This window comes from Sminthopsis crassicaudata, chromosome 2 (genome assembly GCF_048593235.1).
Source record: "Sminthopsis crassicaudata isolate SCR6 chromosome 2, ASM4859323v1, whole genome shotgun sequence".
Classification (NCBI taxonomy): Eukaryota; Metazoa; Chordata; class Mammalia; order Dasyuromorphia; family Dasyuridae; genus Sminthopsis; species Sminthopsis crassicaudata.
This window is the reverse complement of record NC_133618.1, coordinates 222700153-222712652: the sequence shown is the minus strand read 5'-3', so window position 1 is coordinate 222712652 and position 12500 is coordinate 222700153. Positions and strand designations below refer to the sequence as shown.

The 12500-nt window shown below is 34.2% G+C and overlaps 1 protein-coding gene across 1 annotated transcript in view; it reads right to left on the bottom strand.

Moving 5' to 3' along the window:
- Window positions 1-12500, bottom strand: part of LOC141552722 (ALK tyrosine kinase receptor-like) — an 895621-nt gene that overhangs the window by 848558 nt on the left and 34563 nt on the right. The window lies entirely within an intron of this gene.

The window sequence follows — 12500 nt, the reverse complement described above, 5'->3', positions numbered from 1 at the left end:
CCAATGTTTCTGATAAAATTCTCATTCCAAAAACATATAAAGAACTGTGTCAAATTTATAAGAATACATGTCAATCCTCAATTGGTAAATGGTCAAAGGATATGAACAAACAATTTTCAGATGAAGAAATTAAAGCCATCTGTAATCATACAAAAAATGTTTTAAATCACTATTGATTAGAGAAATGCAAATTAAAATAATTCTGAGATACCACCTCATATCTCTCAGATTGTCTAAGATGACAAAAAAAGGTAATGATAAATGTTGGAGGGGATGTGGGAAAATTGGTACACTGATACATTGTTGGTGAAATGATCCACCTATTCTGGAAAGCAATTTGGAACTATGCCCAAAATATGCCCCAAAGCATACTCTTTGACCCAGCAGTTCTACTACTGGGTCTGTATCCCAGGGAAATCATAAGGGAGAAAAAAGGACCCACATATGCAAAAATGTTTGTAGCAGTCCTTTTTGTGGTGGCAAAGAATTGAAAAATGAATAGATCCCCATCATTTGGGAGATTGGATGAATAAGTTATGGTATATGTGGTATGTGAAATATTGTTGTTCTGTAATAAATGATGAACAAGCTGATTTTAGAAAGGTTTGGAAAGATTTATTTGAACAGATGCTGAGCAAAACAAATAGAACCAGGAATACACTATATACAGTAACCGCAAGAATGTGTGATGATCAAGTATAAAAGATTTGGTTCTTCTCAGTGTTCAGTAAGCCAAGTCAATCCCAATAAACTTTGGGTAGAAAACTCTTATCTGCATCCAAAAAAGAACTATGGAAACTGAATATAAATTGATATATGCTATGTACACTTCTTTTTTCTGTTTGTTTTTTCTCTCCTGTTTTTCCCTTTTGTTCTGATTTTTCTCTCCCAACATGATTCCTAAAGAAATGTGTATTTTAAAAATAAATAAATAAAAATAATCTATTAAACAAAAAAAAAATTAAAAATAAAATATCCATCCTTTTGGATCTGGTTGAGGCAATTTGGTGGATCACTGAATGGAAAGCTACAGCTGGAGTATGAAGAAGACATGATTTCAAGTCCAGTCTTAAAACACGGGGAAAATCACTTTACAGCTGTCTTTTTCAGTTTTCTCACTTGTAAAATGGGGATAACAATAACCTCTATCTCACAGAATTGTTACAAAGATGAGATGAGATAATATATGTTAAGTACTTAGCACCTAATTTAGGCATATGTTCTTTTCCCTTCCCTTTTCAAATTAGATATATTAGGCAACCATAGTTTCTGGCACTTTAATCTGAAATATGTATGGATGAAATGCCTGTATGTCAGGTATTTCACTAGACATGAGATACAAAGAAATAAATTAAATATTCTGGGCTCACAAATTAGGAAAAAATGGCAGTTCCAAAGATAAGCAAATACAACTTAGATACAAAATAATTTTTTGTTTTGTTTTGTTTTGTTTTTTGAGGGGGGCCAGGAGTGTGCTAACAATTGATGAGGGGAGGGATTGTGGAAGAACTCATGTAAAAGGCAGAAACTGAGTAGGCTTTGAGGAAGCCAAGAATCCTATATGATTGCTGGCAATGGCATAAAAGAGAAATATTCCATGTAGTGGGTAAGATGACAGACCAAAACACAGAGTACAAAAAAGAACATGAGCAGGTGCTCGTTCAGTAACTTACTATCTGAGGGAGTGGGACTCAATTTCCTCATCTGTAAAACAAAGAGTTTAAACCAGATAATTTCTCAAATCTCTCCTAGCTCTGACATTTCATACATATGATACTAATCATGACTGAGCCTGCTCCTGGGTTAAAACTAAATCTCCTATGCTGAACTCTATAAATGGGATGCTACCTCAACTTCCCTTTCAAATGTCCCTATTGAACTGGACTGGAAAAATAGTCAGCAGGCCAGTGTCTATTTCTTATACTTCCATTAGTGCTATTTATCAATAGAGTACTATTCTTTTATTTTAAATAGACTTTGGAGGAGGAGAAAAATGACTTGTGACTCTTCAGAATGATCTAAAGACCCAGAATACCACTTTTAAAATATGGTTGAATTTTGAGTACTGCTGAGTTTGATGTGGTCAACTCAATCATTCCTGTAACATGGTAAGTACCAGTTTTTTTGGCCTTCCATCACACTCCCTATTAGAGCAAGGGAGTGCCTTACAATGGCTATAATGCCATCTTCTTTGATTTATCTCTTCTATCCATTTGGTAAAGTTCCTGGTGCATTATCTCACCTGCTGCTGAGAGCTTTAGGGATTCTTTTCAGGTCATAATTTCTAAAACTCCCCCACAAGGTAATCTCTAAGATCTTTTCCAGCTTTAAATCACAGGACTCAGGAATGTAGATTAGAAAGAAGACTTATTTTACAGATGGGGAAACAGGCTCAGAGATTCTTATTCTTCTTGACTGAAGACTTTCTGATTTATTCAAATTCCCAAGTATTTTTCTTTGTTCTAGAAAAAGAGAGAGACCAGGAGTTTCTTAATTCTCTTTCTGCCACAGGCAGGAGTGTGCTTGTAAATGTTTAACAACTGGCTCTCTAAAAATTCAAGATGTACTTTTAAAGTTAATCTACATTAATAAAATGTATCTCTATCATTTTCTGAAGTTTAGATAAACAATAATACAATAAATCAAGCCCTGATTTATAGCAATGGCCAATTTCTGAAGTGTAAATGCTGACGATGAAAATTTAACATTTAGCTCACTAAGCTAGCTTCAGAATATCCCTAGACAGGTCAGTTCTTTAATTTTGAACACATCACTTTTTCACTCTCAGACTAATTTTTTTTTCCTGTAAAGTATTGTAAATACAATACTGGTATTATTCCATCTCAACTTTGTCAACTGTGAAATACATTATTTGTTTCTACCAATTATGTTTGCTATAATTAATAAAGATGATCAATTATTAATTAAGATGGTTTCTAATGAGATAGAAAACTGAGATGTAAAATGGATAATTTTTGATTATGTGAAAGTTTTTGCATAAATCAATCCAATGTATCCAGTATTAGAAGAAAAGCAGAAAATTGGGAAGGGGAATGTTTAGATAGTTTCTAAGATAAAGGCCTCACATCTCAAATATATAGAGAATTTTATCAAATTTGTAAGTATATGAGTCATTCCCCAATTGATAAATGGTCAGAGGAAATGAACATTCAATTTTTGGAGAAAGAAATCAAAGTTGCACATAGTCATATTAAAAGTGCTCTAAATCTTTACTGATTAGAAAAATGCAAATTAAAAAGCTTTAAGATATCATCTCATAGCTAGCTGACAGACTAAAATAATAGAAGAGGGAAATGACAAATATTGATGGGGATGTGAGATAACAAAGATGTTAATATACTGTCAGTGGAAATGTAAACTGATCCGACCATTCTGTAGAGCAATCAGGAATTATGCCAAAGAATTATAAAAATGTATACCCTCTGACCCAGAAATACAATTGCTAGTTCTGTCTCTCGAGGTAATCAAGGAAGAAAGAAAAAGAACCTATATGTTCTAAAATATTTATAGCAGTTCTCTTTGTGGTGAGAAAGAACTGGAAATTGAGGGGATGCCCATCAATTGGAGAATAGCTCAACAAATTGTGTCATATAATTGTGATAGAATTCTAATTTGCTATAAGAAATGATGAGCAGGTTGATTTTAGAAAAAAAAAGCCAAGATTTGCATGAAATAAAGAAGAGTAAAATGAGCAGAACCAAGAGTATATTGGATACAGCAATAGCAATATTGTTCAAAGAATAACGTTCAATGACTAAAGTATTCTGTGTAATAAAAATATTCCAAGCAACTATAAAGCACTTATGAAGGAAAATGTTATCTACCTCCAGGGAAAGAATTAATAAATACAAGTATAGATAGTATTGTGTGTGTGTGTGTGTGTGTGTGTGTGTGTATATAAATATATACAAGTATATATATATATATATATATATATATATATATATATATATATATATATATATATATATATATACACACACACACACACACACACACAATACTATCTATACTTGTATTTATTAATTAAGTGTGCATGTATATAAAAACCTACATTATGCATGTTTCTGTTTATTGGTTATGATAATTATTAGTTTATATACATATACATACATATATACACATATGTGTGTATGAAAATGTTCAAATGCTGGTTTTCTTTAGTTTGGGGTAAGGATGAAGGGATAGAGATAAATTAGAATTTAAAACACAACTAAAAAATAAAACTAAAATGTTTTTTAAAATGGTTTCCTGCACTAAATCTGGAATTCTTCTATACTATCCCTGAGAAAGGGCCATTTAAAGATAGTCTTTTCCTTTATAAAATAAAGAAATGGGACTAAAAGATAAGGGCCGTTATAGCTTCTATGTTTCTGAAGTATAAGGTTAAATATGTTTCACACACTCATGAGTGCACTCCCACATACCTATTAAAATGTACTTTTATTTGGAAGAGTAGGGTTCAATAACTTCTATAGAAGAATACAGCATTTGACAATCAAAAAGAACTATAAAAGCTCTAATATAATGAATTAACAATAAACTTCAATATGTTAAACCTTATGCCCAAGCTCTGTCCTGAAAACTTAATATCAAGTTCTCATCATTATCCAGGAAGTTTTTGAATCAGGTCTTAAAACTTAATGTAGTTTTTATGTCTGAAGATAAGAAAGGATTTGGATTTGGCAAGTTATAGCAGGAAGCATAAGGGCTGGTGGCTGATCCTTTCTTTGAGACAATTTAAAATCTTAATTACCCAGAAGGTTATCATTCAGAATGGTAGCATCAGCACTTGAGTCTATGAAATGGGGAGAAGGCTGACCACACTGAAGGAAATTGAAGTTTAATTTCTCTTTGAGCTTTCCTAATAAAAATTGAGAGATTGAAAGATGGAGGTTTATCTCCCACAAAAAGGAATCATTGATGGTTTGAAAGTGGTGAAGGGGAAGACTTGAAAGGTAACCAAGAATTCAAGGCCAGAACCAGGATTTGGGGACCCTGAGTAAGACTGAAATCTCTAACTTGGTGGATGGACTATATTCTCAGCTAGGCCTGGAATACAATCCATCTATATCTCTGCTGAAATTGTAGTATCTTCTCCATGAAATTTTCCCCAATTCCTCCAGCAGAAAGGGGTTGATTTTCCTTCATTTCATAGTACTTTATAATGGGCCCCTTCTTTGGCCTTATCACATTCTAATTCAGTTGAAACACATGTATACACACCTTAGACCCTTTATTTAATTATAAGTTCTCAGAGGGCAGGGACAAAATCAGATAGGACTGATATAGGGAACTCCCAGGAGAAGAAACCACCTCTATTAATGTAAGTTGGAACACTTTTTGCAATTTAAAGTCTTAAGAGAGTTGTTCAGAGTACTGAGAGATTAAGGGACTTGTTCAGGACAACACAGCCAGTATATTTCAGGAGTGAGAACTCTGCTTTCCTAACTTTGTGGCCTTTAGCTCTACCCATCATACCATCCTGCCTTTCAATAGGTATAGGAAATCAAATGTGTTTCAACTTTGTATCTCCAGTGCCATCCTTCCTTTGATTGCACGTATGATTGCATTTGTATACAGAACTCCTAATATAGAAGGTGTTTCCTTAGATACTGGCAACTCATCAATAATGTGGTCTTTAGAATATAAACTCTTCATTTTTTATTCAGTATCCCAGTCCCCCAAGATATATAAACTCCTGATAGTCAAGAATTTGTCCTGACCATCCACCCAGGAAAGACCAAGTAGATGAAGAAGGTCTTTTGCTAAGATTTTGAAATGTATTTGGATAGACAACCTATAGAATATATTCATTAAGAAATATCTGGGGCAGACAATGCAAATGGACAATGGGTTAAGCCTAAAAGTGAATAGGGGCAGGACAAGAGCCCATTGTATTGCCTTCAGGAAATTGCAAAGTTTTTTCAATGCTCTCAAGCTTCTCTTGGAAATAAAGGCCAATTATTTCAATGCCAACATTCCTTCAAAGTGGCAGCTCTGATGACACTCATGAAAGCAAGATATGAAACTCAACAGTCTCTAAAAAACTAGCACTGCAAATCATGTGGAAAGACTAAGGAGAGGTGCTTGATGTGGATACTTGGCAGCATACAAGCAATGAGGAACTTGATTTGCTGTCAAAGAAGTACAGGATTGAAAGAATAGGTGAGCTGGTCATGGAGGGAAGGATGATAAGTAGACAGAGTGTTCTGCTACTACCCTTGAGATATCAAGAAAAAAGGCAGCCAGTGTATTGGGTGGACTCCCTTTGGCAAATTAATGCATCAGCATGAACAAGAGTCACATTGAGCAAAAATGAATGAGTTATAATCTGAGTCACTGGGGAGAAAATCCAATTGAAAAATTGGAGCCACTGGAATATTGAGTATTTTTAATACTCAGTAGAGTGCCTTGCATACAGTAAGTACTTAATAATCATTGTTGATGGGGCTGGGGAGAGTTCAAGAGAGTGAGCACTGAGAGGGAAGTGACTAGCTTATATAGCTATTATGTAGGGCAGGTAGGATTTGAATCTGAGACTTATCAAACTTTTAGGTTAGCCTTCTATCTACTAGAGCATCTTCTTAATTTTTTCCCCACTTGCTATCCCTTTTCTCCCAAGAAATGTTTATGTGACCCCACGTATATAAAATAGGTATACAAACCAAACATTTGCTGATACCAAATCATATTTTCATGATCCCATATGGGATTGTGAACTGAGTTTTAAGAAGCTGAGGACTATAAATCATTAATTTTAGGTACTTATTAAGTATTTATTGAATTGCTGAAATATTGAATGAATAACCAAGTCCACTTTGATAGTATTGCTCTCTCTCTATAGTTGTTCACAGACAACATCACTAAATATTTGTTTAATCTTTGATGGTTCTCAAAACCCAGTCTTCTTCCCACCCCAATAACAATGGAATTATTTTATAGTGAAAAGACTATTTCCTGAGGGCAAAAAGTCATGGGCTCTTGTCAGAGTTCCACCACAAACAAGCAATGTGACTTTGGGCAAATGTGTGATCTCTTTTAGTCTCAGTTTCTTCATCTATAAAATGGGAATATTTACCTACCCCATCTTTTTAGAATTAAATACAACATTATATGTATTTTACATTTTTAAATTTGTAAAACACTATATAAATGCTACTTTTTTTGAACTTCTGATCAATAAACAAACAAAACTATCAAACAAATAAAAAAACTCTGTCAAATTTGAGTGTTGACATGTTGTACAAATTCAGGTAGCATATGGAGTTGTATAGACAGCACCAGATCAATTGTCAGAGGACTTCATTTCAAATTCCAGCATTATCCCTTAGTTCCTACTTGTGCAACCTCAATCAATACAGTTCTTTCTGGACCGCAATCTTTATGAAATTTAAGGGCAGAGGATAGGGAGTTTGGGAGGGAGTGGCAATAAAGTAGAATAACTCTAAGGTAATTTTTTGACTCTAAAACTATGATTTATTAATAGATCCTTCAAAACTCCTCATCACTAGAGAGAGTGACTCAGCAACAGGGAAAACCCATGACATTAAAGATGTCCCCAAAACATCCTAATTCCCACTTAAACCCATTAAACTTGTCATATATAATTCATCTATACCTATTTAATTTAATTATCATTTCACCTTCTATCAGAATAATGGGCTCTACATTTTCTACTCATAAGATAAAGTAATAATTTCTTTTATTTGTCATTGTGGTTCAAGTATTTTATCTCACTTTTAAAAAGCCTTTTAAGGGTTCTGTTTAAATGTTGGTAGTATGGTTTGGGGTATTTTAAAAAGAAGTTTCTAGAAGAATCATGTATACATTTGGGAGATTGTGGGGGAGAATTGAACAGGATTTGAAGAGTTCAATTGATTTCCAGCATTTGATGAAATCACTAGAGATGAGGACAAATACAAAAGACAAACATTAATGTCTTAAAACAAATAAAAATAAATTTTTAAAATAACAAAAAATATGAAGATCTATCAATATGATCACCCTTTTATGAGGTACAAAGAAATTAAATGATCAAAACTGATAAAATAGAGGACAGCTAGCCATTTACTGGCCAAGGATCTTCTGTAGTCCTTTAAAAAGTGAGATACTCTCTAAGGGCACAGCCAGTCCAGATAGGAGATAATTGTGAAGAATGTGAGCTCTAATTGTTGACAAGAAAGCCAAATAAGGAGTAATCCAACTCTTGAGAAAGCATTGTTATTTCCCTTTTCATTTGGAAGAGTTCTGGAGAAAAGGGGATTTCTCTCTCTTCCTCCCATCTATTTGGAGTAGAGCTATCAACCTATTATGAAACCCATTCCTTATCAGAAAGCAGGCTAGATAGTCAAGGCAGGAAACATCTTTGAAGAATTTGATCTCTGAATCAAAAGAAGAGCTAGCCCTGGTCTTTGGGAGTTGAGCTGCAGAGAGGAATAGGACCAAGAAACTAAGGTGAGCAACCTGACCAGCAGAGACACCTGACTAGTCTCAGGGGTATCAGCATGAAGACACCTTGAGAAGGGAGAGGACAGTAGGCCCAATAGGACTAAAATTGTGAATTTCTTTGGCTATATATGTTCCTTAAGTATATTCTTCTTTACTGGTGCACTCTTATGTTCTCACTCTTCCCAGTGATTCTGTGTGTAGCTCTGTATGAAGCCATGGGAAAGTGTTCCTCAGATTTCTGCTGGAAAATTATTATTATTATTATTATTATTATTATTATTATTATTATTATTATTATTATTATTATTATTATGGCAGTAAATGCTTTCACTTTGGGCTACATATGTCTCTATTTATTAAACATAAGTATACTTGTAAAGGTTTGTGAGTTTTAATTATCCACAGATTACCTTGATCTCAAAGGTATTTGTACCCAACTCAACCTGTGAACTGGGGCATTGCCTCATAGGGAGTACTGTAAATGGAATCATATTCTATGTTGGAAAGGAGCTTAAAGATTATACTAAGTGTCCCCAAAGACTTTATCTCTTATCTTTTGTATTGCCTCTTGGATTAATGCAGTTAACCAAATCATAGCTATACAAGATATTTAATTAAATAGAACTAGCCATTGCTATGAAAAGTTGCTGATCAGATAGAAGTAGCTTTGCCAGCTTACCCTGAGGCAGGGAAGCACAAAATAAATAAAATGAGATAAAACAAAATAAAAATGGGTTGGGGGAAGAAGAAGAATAATGGGGAGAAGTTAAGGAGATTTTTTAAAAATGGATTTAAGGAAAGAAGAGAGAAACGGAAAGGAAAGAAGGGAGAGAGAGAAAAGAGAAGAAAAGAATGTAAGATATTATTCAAAAGGAGCAATGATGACCCATGTTACCTATTATTGATAGAAAGATTATGCACTCAAAATTGAAAAACAAACAAATATATTTACTAATAGAGCTAATGTGGCCATTTGTTTCACTTGACTATTTTTGTTACAAAGGCCTTATTTTTCTTTTTCCTTTTTCCAAATGAGGGGATTAGAAGGAAAAAAATGAGTATTTTTTAAGTGAAAAAATAAATGTTAAAAAAAGTAAGAGGAGAAGGGATGAAAGGAGAGAAAAGAAAGAAAAGAGAGAAAGAAAGTGAAGAAAGTAGAAGTGAAACAGAGAAAGGAGGCATAGGTAAAGAAAGAAAGGATATCAAAAGACCCAGTTCCAAATCATGTGCTTCTCCATCTGTAAACCTAGTGAGAAAGAAAAAGGTGATGGAGATGCTCTTACCTATTAACCCAGGACTAATATGAAAAGCTTGATTTGGAATTGATTGGTTTTTTCTCCAAGAGCTCAATGGGATGGCTTCACTGAAGTCCCCATTTGGGGGAAAAAAAAAAAAAGGAGATTGGCAAGTCTTTCAAAAGAAGTTAAAAAAAAAGAAATGTTCTTCTGAAACTGACCCAGTGAAGTTACGGTAGAGGACCCAATGCTTACAAATCTGATTAACCTTTAACAGGAGAAAAATGATTGGTCATTAAGATTAGATGAGTTTAATAATTATCTCTGTACTCCACCTTCGAAGACATTCCTTTCAGTACCAAAGAGAAAATGCTGATAAAATGGAATCATGGTGGAAATGGTGTCTTTTAAAAAGAATAATTAACCTGTAATAACAATTTTGGCCTCTTCTCAAGCTCTGGAAAATAATCTTCTCTCATTATCTTCAAGTTTAATTAGCATCAATAATGACTCCATTTAAAAGTAACTACAACATCATGCTCTCTAATGACTTGATATCAAAGCAGGGAGACCTCCCAACTCATGAGCCATAAGCAGTTGCTGAAGAGGGAACTTGCAGTCCCTAAAGTTTTTAAAAATGAAGTTCTAAATCAATCTCCTTCTTATTCCAAATTAGTTACTGGGGGGAAAAAAAGAGACAGTAAAATCAAATACTAAATCAGGAGGATATAGGTCTGTCCCCAGCCCTACAACTAGATAGCTGTGTATCTTCAGGTGAATCACTGAAACCTCAATTTCCCCATTTATAAAATGTTGTGGTTGGACTGGATCATTCAGGTTTCTGCTAATTCCAAAAGTCTATGAATTCACCCAAATTTTACGAAGTATGAAAAACCAATGTGAATGAGGCCTGTATCTATACTATACTAAACCTTTGTATGCAATTTACAAAGGTTACATGATTTTGTCAACATGAAGATCTCCCTGTGTGGGAACTCCCTTTTCCAATAGATTCTAATATAAATCTTAGGGAACAGTTTGAGGAACACTGAATGACTTTCACGGGGTCACAAAGCAAATCCTTAGCCCAGTGAAAGAATGTTGCTTGAGGGCAGGGATTGTTTCATCTTTTGTCTTTTTGTTCGCAGTACCTAACATATAGTAACCACCTAGATTGTTAGAGGTAACAAGTATTTTTTTTTCTTTTGATCTTTACATCCTTTAATCTGTCAGATACTTGAAAAGTTCCAATTTCCTTTAAAAATAATTTTCAAATCATTATGAGAACACGTGACATGTTAATATTCTCTTTTCCCAAAAATTTTCTCCTTCCTTCCCCCCCCACCTCCTCTCCTAGATGGCAAGCAATCCAATATATATTATACATGTTAAAATACATGTTAAATCCAATAAATGTAAACATATTTATACAATTATCTTGCTACACAAGAAAAGTCAGATCAAAAAGAAAAGAAAATGAGTAAGAAAACAAAATGCAAGCAAACAACAACCAAAAAAGTGAGAATGTTACCTTGTGATCCCCACTCAGTTCCAACAATCCTCTCTCTGGGTATAGATGGTTCTCTTCATCACAAGATCATTGCAACTGGCCTCAATCATCTCATTGTTGGAAAGAGTCATGTCCATCAGAACTGATCGTTGTATAATATTGTTGGAATCAAAGTATTTTTGATTTGTCAGAGTCTGTCTCTCCTTTATGTGTGTGTGTTTGCATGTGTGTGTGTCTCTCCCACTCTCCCATCCTCTCTCCCTCTTATTCTATCCTCCATCCATCTCTTCATTTCTCTCCCTCCCTTCCTCTCTCCTTCCCTTTCTCTCCCCTCTCTCTCTCTCCCTTCATCTTTCCTTCTCTCTCTCTTTCCTAAATACATTAAAAAAAAACAAGCTGACAACAAGACCATGTGAGATCAACTGTGATAGACGTGGCTCTTCTCAACAGTGAAGTAATTCAAGGCAAGTTCAATATACTTATGATGGAAAGAGCTATCTGCATCCAGAGAGAGGACTATGGGAACTGAATAGTCCAGCATAGTATTTGCACTTTTGTTGCTATTGTTGTGTGTTTGCTTGTTTTTTTCTCTGATTTTCTCCCTTTTGATCTGATTTTTTTTTTTTTTTTTTTGTGCAGCATGGGAAATGTGGAAACATGTTTAGAAGAATTGCACATATTTAACCTATATTGGATTATTTGCTGTCTAAGAGAAGGGGGAGGAAGGGAGAAAAAATTCGGAAGACCAGGTTTTGCAAAGGTGGATATTGAAAACTATCTTTGCTTGTATTTTGAAAAAAAAATTATTATTTAAAGCTGTATTTTAATAATCCAGAACCTTGGCATTACCTATACTAAACTTTAGTAACTGCTAAATTTTTACCTCTATATTTGAGTGTTTCATTACACAACTATTTGGTGTTGATTCTGGACAAACACATCAAAGGCAACTACTAACATTGTATAATTTGAGAGATGAAATTCTAGGATTTCACCTGCTCTTAAATAGTTTCCTCTTTAACTACAATGCTTCTCCTTCCTGGACCAAAGCTGTATTATTCAACATATTTCTGAGCTAAACTAAGGGTCAGAAAACTATAGTCTGGAGTCAAATCTGATATTACAAGCTAAGAATTATTTGTTAGGTTTTTTTTAAATTTTTCAAGTTAAACTTTATTGTATTTTAATATGCAAAGCTCAGGGCAGCTAGATAGTGCAGTGGATAGAGCACCAGCCCTGAAGTCAAGGAAGCCCTGAGTTCAAATGTGGCCTCAGACACTTAA